Here is an 11,154-nt window from a genome sequence, read left to right as displayed (position 1 = left end):
GTTACCTGATGCGTTGTGTTGGTTCTCTGCTCAGTGGGAACGGGAGGTTACCTGATGCGTTGTGTTGGTTCTCTGCTCAGTGGGAACAGGAGGTTACCTGATGCGTTGCGTTGGTTCTCTGCTCAGTGGGAACAGGAGGTTACCTGATGCGTTGCGTTGGTTCACTGCTCAGTGGGAACGGGAGGTTACCTGATGCGTTGTGTTGGTTCTCTGCTCAGTGGGAACGGGAGGTTACCTGATGCGTTGTGTTGGTTCTCTGCTCAGTGGGAACAGGAGGTTACCTGATGCGTTGCGTTGGTTCTCTGCTCAGTGGGAACAGGAGGTTACCTGATGCGTTGTGTTGGTTCGCTGCTCAGTGGGAACAGGAGGTTACCTGATGCGTTGTGTTGGTTCTCTGCTCAACGGGAACGGGAGGTTACCTGATGCGTTGCGTTGGTTCGCTGCTCAGTGGGAACAGGAGGTTACCTGATGCGTTGCGTTGGTTCGCTGCTCAGTGGGAACAGGAGGTTACCTGATGCGTTGCGTTGGTTCTCTGCTCAGTGGGAACAGGAGGTTACCTGATGCGTTGTGTTGGTTCTCTGCTCAGTGGGAACGGGAGGTTACCTGATGCGTTGCGTTGGTTCGCTGCTCAGTGGGAACAGGAGGTTACCTGATGCGTTGTGTTGGTTCACTGCTCAGTGGGAACGGGAGGTTACCTGATGCGTTGTGTTGGTTCTCTGCTCAGTGGGAACAGGAGGTTACCTGATGCGTTGCGTTGGTTCTCTGCTCAGTGGGAACAGGAGGTTACCTGATGCGTTGTGTTGGTTCTCTGCTCAGTGGGAACGGGAGGTTACCTGATGCGTTGTGTTAGTTCTCTGCTCTGTGGGAACGGGAGGTTACCTGATGCGTTGCGTTGGTTCTCTGCTCAGTGGGAACGGGAGGTTACCTGATGCGTTGCGTTGGTTCTCTGCTCAGTGGGAACAGGAGGTTACCTGATGCGTTGCGTTGGTTCTCTGCTCAGTGGGAACGGGAGGTTACCTGATGCGTTGTGTTGGTTCGCTGCTCTGTGGGAACGGGAGGTTACCTGATGCGTTGCGTTGGTTCTCTGCTCTGTGGGAACAGGAGGTTACCTGATGCATTGCGTTGGTTCTCTGCTCAGTGGGAACAGGAGGTTACCTGATGCGTTGCGTTGGTTCTCTGCTCAGTGGGAACGGGAGGTTACCTGATGCGTTGTGTTGGTTCGCTGCTCAGTGGGAACAGGAGGTTACCTGATGCGTTGCGTTGGTTCGCTGCTCAGTGGGAACGGGAGGTTACCTGATGCGTTGTGTTGGTTCACTGCTCAGTGGGAACGGGAGGTTACCTGATGCGTTGCGTTGGTTCTCTGCTCAGTGGGAACGGGAGGTTACCTGATGCGTTGTGTTGGTTCACTGCTCAGTGGGAACGGGAGGTTACCTGATGCGTTGTGTTGGTTCACTGCTCTGTGGGAACGGGAGGTTACCTGATGCGTTGTGTTGGTTCGCTGCTCAGTGGGAACGGGAGGTTACCTGATGCGTTGCGTTGGTTCTCTGCTCAGTGGGAACGGGAGGTTACCTGATGCGTTGTGTTGGTTCTCTGCTCAGTGGGAACGGGAGGTTACCTGATGCGTTGTGTTGGTTCTCTGCTCAGTGGGAACGGGAGGTTACCTGATGCGTTGTGTTGGTTCTCTGCTCAGTGGGAACGGGAGGTTACCTGATGCGTTGCGTTGGTTCTCTGCTCAGTGGGAACGGGAGGTTACCTGATGCGTTGTGTTGGTTCGCTGCTCAGTGGGAACGGGAGGTTACCTGATGCGTTGTGTTGGTTCGCTGCTCAGTGGGAACGGGAGGTTACCTGATGCGTTGCGTTGGTTCTCTGCTCAGTGGGAACGGGAGGTTACCTGATGCGTTGTGTTGGTTCGCTGCTCAGTGGGAACGGGAGGTTACCTGATGCGTTGTGTTGGTTCGCTGCTCAGTGGGAACGGGAGGTTACCTGATGCGTTGCGTTGGTTCTCTGCTCAGTGGGAACGGGAGGTTACCTGATGCGTTGCGGTGGTTCTCTGCTCAGTGGGAACGGGAGGTTACCTGATGCGTTGTGTTGGTTCCCTGCTCAGTGGGAACGGGAGGTTACCTGATGCGTTGTGTTGGTTCTCTGCTCAGTGGGAACGGGAGGTTACCTGATGCGTTGCGTTGGTTCGCTGCTCAGTGGGAACGGGAGGTTACCTGATGCGTTGTGTTGGTTCGCTGCTCAGTGGGAACGGGAGGTTACCTGATGCGTTGTGTTAGTTCTCTGCTCAGTGGGAACGGGAGGTTACCTGATGCGTTGTGTTGGTTCTCTGCTCAGTGGGAACGGGAGGTTACCTGATGCGTTGCGTTGGTTCTCTGCTCAGTGGGAACGGGAGGTTACCTGATGCGTTGCGTTGGTTCTCTGCTCAGTGGGAACAGGAGGTTACCTGATGCGTTGTGTTGGTTCGCTGCTCAGTGGGAACGGGAGGTTACCTGATGCGTTGTGTTGGTTCTCTGCTCAGTGGGAACAGGAGGTTACCTGATGCGTTGTGTTGGTTCTCTGCTCAGTGGGAACGGGAGGTTACCTGATGCGTTGTGTTGGTTCTCTGCTCAGTGGGAACAGGAGGTTACCTGATGCGTCGCGTTGGTTCGCTGCTCAGTGGGAACGGGAGGTTACCTGATGCGTCGCGTTGGTTCGCTGCTCAGTGGGAACGGGAGGTTACCTGATGCGTTGTGTTGGTTCGCTGCTCTGTGGGAACGGGAGGTTACCTGATGCGTTGTGTTGGTTCGCTGCTCAGTGGGAACGGGAGGTTACCTGATGCGTTGCGTTGGTTCGCTGCTCTGTGGGAACGGGAGGTTACCTGATGCGTTGTGTTGGTTCGCTGCTCAGTGGGAACGGGAGGTTACCTGATGCGTTGCGTTGGTTCGCTGCTCAGTGGGAACGGGAGGTTACCTGATGCGTTGTGTTGGTTCTCTGCTCAGTGGGAACAGGAGGTTACCTGATGCGTTGTGTTGGTTCTCTGCTCAGTGGGAACGGGAGGTTACCTGATGCGTTGTGTTGGTTCTCTGCTCAGTGGGAACAGGAGGTTACCTGATGCGTTGCGTTGGTTCGCTGCTCAGTGGGAACGGGAGGTTACCTGATGCGTTGTGTTGGTTCTCTGCTCAGTGGGAACGGGAGGTTACCTGATGCGTTGCGTTGGTTCGCTGCTCTGTGGGAACGGGAGGTTACCTGATGCGTTGCGTTGGTTCTCTGCTCTGTGGGAACAGGAGGTTACCTGATGCGTTGCGTTGGTTCTCTGCTCAGTGGGAACGGGAGGTTACCTGATGCGTTGTGTTGGTTCGCTGCTCAGTGGGAACGGGAGGTTACCTGATGCGTTGCGTTGGTTCTCTGCTCTGTGGGAACGGGAGGTTACCTGATGCGTTGCGTTGGTTCGCTGCTCAGTGGGAACGGGAGGTTACCTGCCGGCGTTCTGTACGAGAAGATATTTGACTGAGGGACTGCCATTGGATTTTTTTTAATTTTATGTCATATGAAAGCAGGGAATCATAGCTTCAAATTGACATATTGGTTGTTCAGTTTGACCCACCAGTTTTGGAGATATGGCTTATAGAGTAATGTCTCGCAGAGAAACAGCGAGTTGAGAAAACAGGCTTGAAAGGTTCACTGCTGTGGTCTCTAACATTACTCCTAGCTACATGTTTAAGCATTTATTTCATATTTACATGTCTTCTGTGGTCTCTAACATTACACCTAGCTTCATGCTTAAGTATTTATTTCATATTTACATGTCGATTTCAGCTCAGACACTTATTTCAGACATGCTCTAGTATGTGAAGAGTCTGTCTGTGATATTAACTCATTTTGAAAAAATAAATAAATAAAGTTTTTCCCCTCTGGTGAAAAGCTGGAATTTGCACGATGGCAGGCTCTCTGTAAAATCTGGTCACACATGTCACTGTGTCTGCTGTCAGTTGCATTGTTACAGCACAGTAGGTCCATTTTGAGCAGTGGTGGTTTTGACAGCAAATTTTGAGTTTCACTCTTGAATGGTTTTCATTTAGTTTTAGTCACATTTTAGTCATCTGGAAGTGTTTTTAGTGTTAGTCTAGTTTTAGTCTATTTTAGTTGATTTAGTCGACTAAAATGTATTTTGGCGGAGCCTTGATGCCATCATAATGGCCACTTTTACACTTGCTGAAAGTAGCTGATCTACAAGCTCGCAACGCGTCGCAGCTTGTAGATCGGCTATTTTCAGCATGCAACCAAGTGTAAAATGACTTATACTGGATCTCTTGTCCACTAGTCCCTTCCTAACATCTTAGTCTAGTTTTTATTTGTTGACGAAATTCTTAGTATATTTAGTCTTTTAGTTACGTTACTTATTATACTGGATCTCTTGTCCACGAAATCAACAGTGATTTTGAGTGACTGTTAGTTGGTATTGTGTGTCTTGTTTGAAGAGACGTCGGCGATCTTGCTCTCGCAAGAGTTTTGGAAGTAAGGAAAACGTTAAACGTTTCCGTCACATTTCGCTCAGACTTAACTAAAAGAGGCATATATGATCTCGGGTGGTCCAAAGGGAAGTATGGCACGTCTCAAAAAACTCTACATGTGCTGGACAACAATACGTACGATGAAAAAAGGAAGGCAGTCCGCACACTAACGTTTACACTACTAGGTAACTATAGGTCTACTAGGTCAGGGGTTCTCAACCCGTGGGTCGCGACCCACGGGTAATCGCCAAATTATTTTGGGGGTCCCCAAATTATTTTCAAAAAAAAAAAGAAAAAAAAGGTTTTGTTTTATTTTGCAACTGAATGGCTGTAAAGTGGAAATGAAGAATTTACATATAGTACACATAGTACATGCATACACCTTCCCTAATGATGATGGTTTCAGTATTTATTTATGGTGTATTGTCTCTATTATTAAGGTTATTGTAGCAGTCAATTTATATTGGGGGTCGGGAGGGGGCGGGGCAGGGGTCCCGAGACGTTGCCAAAGCATTTTCGGGGGTCCCCGGCCAAAAAGGTTGAGAACCCCTGTACTAGGTAAATAGGTAACACTATAGCTCCCAGGCAACTTTATCCCATTTTGACCTGAGATCAGATTCTAAAAATGTCTTCTAAATCCTGACAGTTTTCTGAAAAAGCTATGTTTCTATGTCAGTCGTTCTTCGATTTTTCAAAAATAGCAGACCTACAAGCTCGTAGCGCGGCACCGAGTGCCGCGCTATGAGCTTGTAGATCTGCTATTTTTCAATAGCTAAAGCATAACATAATGCTAACACCAAAATGGGTTCCCGCCCAAAATAGGTTATCAAAGGATCAGGATAACTGGGAGCCGAGACCTACATGCGGACTGCCTTCCTTTGCCATGATCTTGGGTCGTACGTCTCAAAAACATCTACAGGTGCTGGACAAAAAATACATACGATGAAAAAGGAAGGCAGTCCGCACACTAGGGGCTCCATTTTCGTCATTAGCATGTTTTGCTAAATCTGGTATATTTACACTGCATTTTTAATGTAATCATCAATATACACTGTCCCGACTAAATAAACAAATAAAGTAAAGTAAAGTAAAGTTTGCAGGTATAGGTACAATACAAGAGGGTCAACCACCCCACACACTATTGTGGACCTGGTGAGACGTAGGAGGGGCCCCGGACAGGAGTCAACCCACAACGCCTATAGTCCTTCCACGCGCCCCAGATTGGTCTACCTCCACCCAGTCCCGGCAGAGTAGTTCCTGAGCGGTGAGATTGTGTGGCCCTGGTCTTTCCCTAAATGGGACTGATCGTGGGTACTATAGCTACTGGGACGTGACTCGGGACTTGATCACCCCCGGCTGGGTCACCTGAGTGAGGGGTATGAAGTTACCCGAAACCCCCGATTTACGGGGGGGGATACATCAATGAGGAAAGGTCCCAGGTGCATCCAATCCACGCAATGTTTTTTTTTCGTTCTTGCATGTACTGATCACGTTTATTTTCACCCGCACACTTAAAACCCATTCTGGGCGGGAACCCCTTTTGGTGTTAGCATTATGTTATGCTTTAGCTATTGAAAAATAGCAGATCTACAAGTTCGTAGCGCGCCACCGAGTGGCGCGCTACGAACTTGTAGGTCTGCTATTTTTGAAAAATCATGAAAATGTGCCTCAAATCTTTGAATATATATTCTTTCAGAGTTTCAGTTCTTTGCTTCTGTGGGGGTCCCTGGAACAACATATTTTCAGATTGGGGTCGGCAGCCAATTACATATAATTTTGGGGGTCCTTGACATGAAATATTGAGAACCACTGATATAGAAACATGAGTTTTTTTCAGAAAAAAAGACATTTAAAAAAAAGATTTTTTTAAAAATTTCGACGTCAGGCCTAAATGGGTAAAGTTCCAACTTGACACCCATTCTGTGTCCAGATCAGGCGATGTGTTCGGTTACACAGCAGAGTGAGTCACGTGATCGTCTTCTCTTCAATACTTGGGGTCAACTCTCTGCCGTTCCCTTTGATGAGGTCCTTTGAAGAGGCTTCTCTCTGTTTTTCTGCTGTTTTTCTTTCCTTTAGAGGAGAGCATCTCCGGAACGGAAATGGGGGAAAATATTCGCCCCAGGGCACACGTACACCTCTCTCCAGGGGGTTGGACGGCTGTCCTTTTTTTGTTTTTTAGGAACTGGAGCACTTGTAGCTCTGCTGTGTTTCGTCGAACCCCTTTTGGTGTTAGCATTATGTTATGCTTTAGCTATTGAAAAATAGCAGATCTACAAGCTCATAGCGCGCCACCGAGTGGCGCGCTACGAACTTGTAGGTCTGCTATTTTTGAAAAATCGAAGAACGACTGACATAGAAACATAGCTTTTTCAGAAAACTGTCAGGATGTAGAAGACATTTTTAGAATCTGATCTCAGGTCAAAATGGGTTAGAGGAGAGCATCTCCAGAACGGAAATGGGGGAAATATTCGCCCCAGGGCACACACCTCTCTCCAGGGGGTTGGATGGCTGTCCTTTTTTTGGTTTTAGGAACTGGAGCACTTGTAGCTTAAACAGCAGTGGTTTTCTACCATTTTCACAACAAGGCACATCAATGGACCCGTAATGGACACATTGCGGTGCGAAGCGACACATTGAGGTGCGAAGCGACACATTGAGGTGCGAAGCGACACATTGAGGTGCGAAGCGACACATTGAGGTGCGAAGCGACACATTGAGGTGCGAAGCGACACATTGAGGTGCGAAGCGACACATTGCGGTGCGAAGCGACACATTGAGGTGCGAAGCGACACATTGAGGTGCGAAGCGACACATTGCGGTGCGAAGCGACACATTGAGGTGCGAAGCGACACATTGAGGTGCGAAGCGACACATTGCGGTGCGAAGCGACACATTGAGGTGCGAAGCGACACATTGAGGTGCGAAGCGACACATTGCGGTGCGAAGCGACACATTGAGGTGCGAAGCGACACATTGAGGTGCGAAGCGACACATTGAGGTGCGAAGCGACACATTGAGGTGCGAAGCGACACATTGAGGTGCGAAGCGACACATTGAGGTGCGAAGCGACACATTGCGGTGCGAAGCGACACATTGAGGTGCGAAGCGACACATTGAGGTGCGAAGCGACACATTGAGGTGCGAAGCGACACATTGAGGTGCGAAGCGACACATTGAGGTGCGAAGCGACACATTGTGAGCTTGTAGATTGTCTATTTTCACTACTTCTTAAAGATTTGTTTTCCAATTTATGGAATTTCTTAGATTCTTCTTTTATTCATTCAAGAAATTACTTTTCGTTTGGTATTTATTCATGAAAACTTTACCTTTTTTGGGAATGTTTTTTGAAAATGTTAAGCGACCCCAAACAAATGTGTCCCTGACCCACAAATGTGTCCCTGACCCACAGTATGGGAAACGTCATGACATCATCAGAGCTCACCTCAGGAGGACTGGGGGGAATTCTACCAGAAATGGGTGTGTGTTGAAGGGTTTGGCGTGTGTTTGCTGGCGAGGAGCCAAGGAGCTATAAGCCAAGTATCTCTGCAGCCACGGACGGTCAAATGAATAAGCTGTCAGACTGTCAGGAAACACATTAGAAGGTGGAATTGATTGGAGATTTGTCATTGATCAATGGTGGAAAAAGTACTCGCATGTTTTACTTGAGTAAAAGTATCAATACTGCAATGTAGTTGTACTCCATTACAAGTAGATGTTGGGAATTCAAAACTTGAGTAAAAGTACAAAAGTATCTGTATTAAAATGTAGTTCAAGTACCAAAAGTCTACATACTTTTTTTTTATTTTATTACTCATTTCAAGTTTTCAAATGTATAACAATCTTTTAAAATTAGCAGATCTACAAGCACACAAAACAATCCGTCGCGATGCGACACACTGTGAGCTTGTAGATCGGCTATTTTTAAATGGCCGAAATGTGTGTGTATAGGGCTGAAGTGGTTAAATGTTTTGTTTTGTAATAATAATCAAAATGTAGCATTACAAAGTAACTATAGTAACTTCCGGGCTAATCATTCTCGTCGTGCACAAACAACGCACGCACGCACACACGCACGCGCCTGAGCGATGGCGTGCCTGTGTGAACCGTGTCGAACCGCATCCACATGCACACGCCCAGGTGTGTTCCGTTGCATTTTCTATGCTTTTCTCTCTATCCGTTGAGACACTAAATCGGTTTCCTTCACACTTACGGTCGCATTTGATACTTCAGTATAGACTTGATGCGAATGGGGGGCGAGGTTGAGATTCTTGCATATTTAATTTGCTGCGGTTTTGCCTTCACACTGCGCTGTCATCAATTGGAAACGCAGCAGAGAACTCTTATCAATGTGTTCAATTCATAAACTACACAGTCAGTGAAATCTATGGTGTTTATATGCTTCTAATAGTTATGACTTGAGGGCGTCGGCCGTCAGGGACTGTGTGTGTGTGTGTGTGTGCGTGTGTGTGTGTGTGTGTGTGTGTGTGTGTGTGTGTGTTTGTGTGCGTGCGTGTGCATGCGTGTGCGTGTGCGTGTGTGTGCCGTTTTTTGGCGGAGTAGAATGCGGTTCTTTGATGCTTGCATTAGGATTCGAATGAGGCTTCACACCTGCCAAACGAACCGACAATGTGCAGCAGGATTCGTTTTAATCACAGTAGAGCTTTCTGGTGTGAAGGCGACCTAAGTCAGGTGTTCTCAACCTTTTTGGCTGGGGACCCCCCCAGAAATGCTTTGGCCATGTCTCGTGACCCCCGTCCGGCACCCCCTCCCCACCACCAATACAAACTGACTGCAAAAATATATCATAAATGAATACTGAAACCAGATAGAATCATTAACCCATTCTGACCTGAGATCAGATTCTAAAAATGTCTTCTACATCCTGACAGTTTTCTGAAAAAGCTATGTTTCTATGTCAGTCGTTCTTCGATTTTTCAAAAATAGCAGACCTACAAGCTCGTAGCGCGCCACTCGGTGGCGCGCTATGAGCTTGTAGATCTGCTATTTTTCAATAGCTAAAGCATAACATAATGCTAACACCAAAAGGGGTTAGCATTTTAGTTTAGGAAAGTGTATGCATGTACTATGTGTACTATGTAAACTCTTCAATTCCATATTCCAGCCATTCAGTTGCACACAAAAATAAATAATAATAATAATTTGGCGACCCCCGAGGGGTCGCGTCCCACAGGTTGAGAACCCCTGACCTAAGTGACCAATAGCATGACCTGTGGTCTGCTGACTAGGGTGTCATTACATTCGCTCTAGTCTGCTCTCTTTGCACTGGAAGTAACTCGGGATAAAAGCAGCTGCTTGTCCTGTGATTGGCCGAGTCGGAGTGTGGAATGTCACTGGAGGCCACTCTCTTAGTTCAAGACCCTGGTCTTGAACCCAAGTACCTACAAATAATATATTCGTCTTTTACGTGGCAACTTTTAGATTTTCTTTATTTTTTACACACCAGTATAATGTTCTTATATTTATCATGAGACCCAATTACTCTCCAATTGCCTAGTCTCCAGGTTTTCTTCAGAATATGTGACTGTTTCTGACTGTGGCTAAGTCATTGAGTATTTAAACTTTCGTTTTGTTCATGAAAAGCAGGGAATCATAGCTTAAAATTGGCATATTGGTTGTTCAGTTTGACCCACCAGTTTAGGAGATATGGCTTATAGAGTAATGTCTTGCAGAGAAACAGCGAGTTGAGAAAACAGGCCTGAAAGGTTCACTTCTGTGGTCTCTAACATTACACCTAGCTACATGTTTAAGCATTTATTTCATATTTACATGTCTTCTGTGGTCTCTAACATTACACCTAGCTACATGTTTAAGCATTTATTTCATATTTACATGTCTTCTGTGGTCTCTAACATTACACCTAGCTACATGTTTAAGCATTTATTTCATATTTACATGTCTTCTGTGGTCTCTAACATTACACCTAGCTACATGTTTAAGCATTTATTTCATATTTACTTTTTCAGCTCTGACACTTATTTCAGACATGCTCTAGTATGTGAAGAGCCTGCCTGTGCTATTAGTCTTGCCGCCATGACTGTCTCTGTATCAAAAAGAGTCTCATATGAACGACACTTAATACTACTACGACACTATGGCATACTATGAGTCCACTTAGTACTACGACACTATGGCATACTATGAGTCCACTTAGTACTACGACACTATGGCATACTATGAGTCCACTTAGTACTACGACACTATGGCATACTATGAGTCCACTTAGTACTACGACACTATGGCATACTATGAGTCCACTTAGTACTACGACACTATGGCATACTATGAGTCCACTTAGTACTACGACACTATGGCATACTATGAGTCCACTTAGTACTACGACACTATGGCATACTATGAGTCCACTTAGTACTACGACACTATGGCATACTATGAGTCCACTTAGTACTACGACACTATGGCATACTATGAGTCCACTTAGTACTACGACACTATGGCATACTATGAGTCCACTTAGTACTACGACACTATGGCATACTATGAGTCCACTTAGTACTACGACACTATGGCATACTATGAGTCCACTTAGTACTACGACACTATGGCATACTATGAGTCCACTTAGTACTACGACACTATGGCATACTATGAGTCCACTTAGTACTACGACACTATGGCATACTAT

At 46.6% G+C, this 11,154-nt stretch overlaps 1 protein-coding gene across 1 annotated transcript in view; it reads left to right on the top strand.

Moving 5' to 3' along the window:
• Positions 1-11,154, top strand: part of LOC306916877 (dedicator of cytokinesis protein 9-like) — a gene marked incomplete at both ends in the record, with an annotated part of 149,899 nt that overhangs the window by 1,044 nt on the left and 137,701 nt on the right. The window lies entirely within an intron of this gene.

This window comes from Electrona antarctica (genome assembly GCF_951216825.1).
Source record: "Electrona antarctica genome assembly, chromosome: 24".
NCBI classification, from domain to species: Eukaryota; Metazoa; Chordata; class Actinopteri; order Myctophiformes; family Myctophidae; genus Electrona; species Electrona antarctica.
Note: the sequence above shows the minus strand (reverse complement) of the source record. Positions and strands in the feature narration are given on the sequence as shown.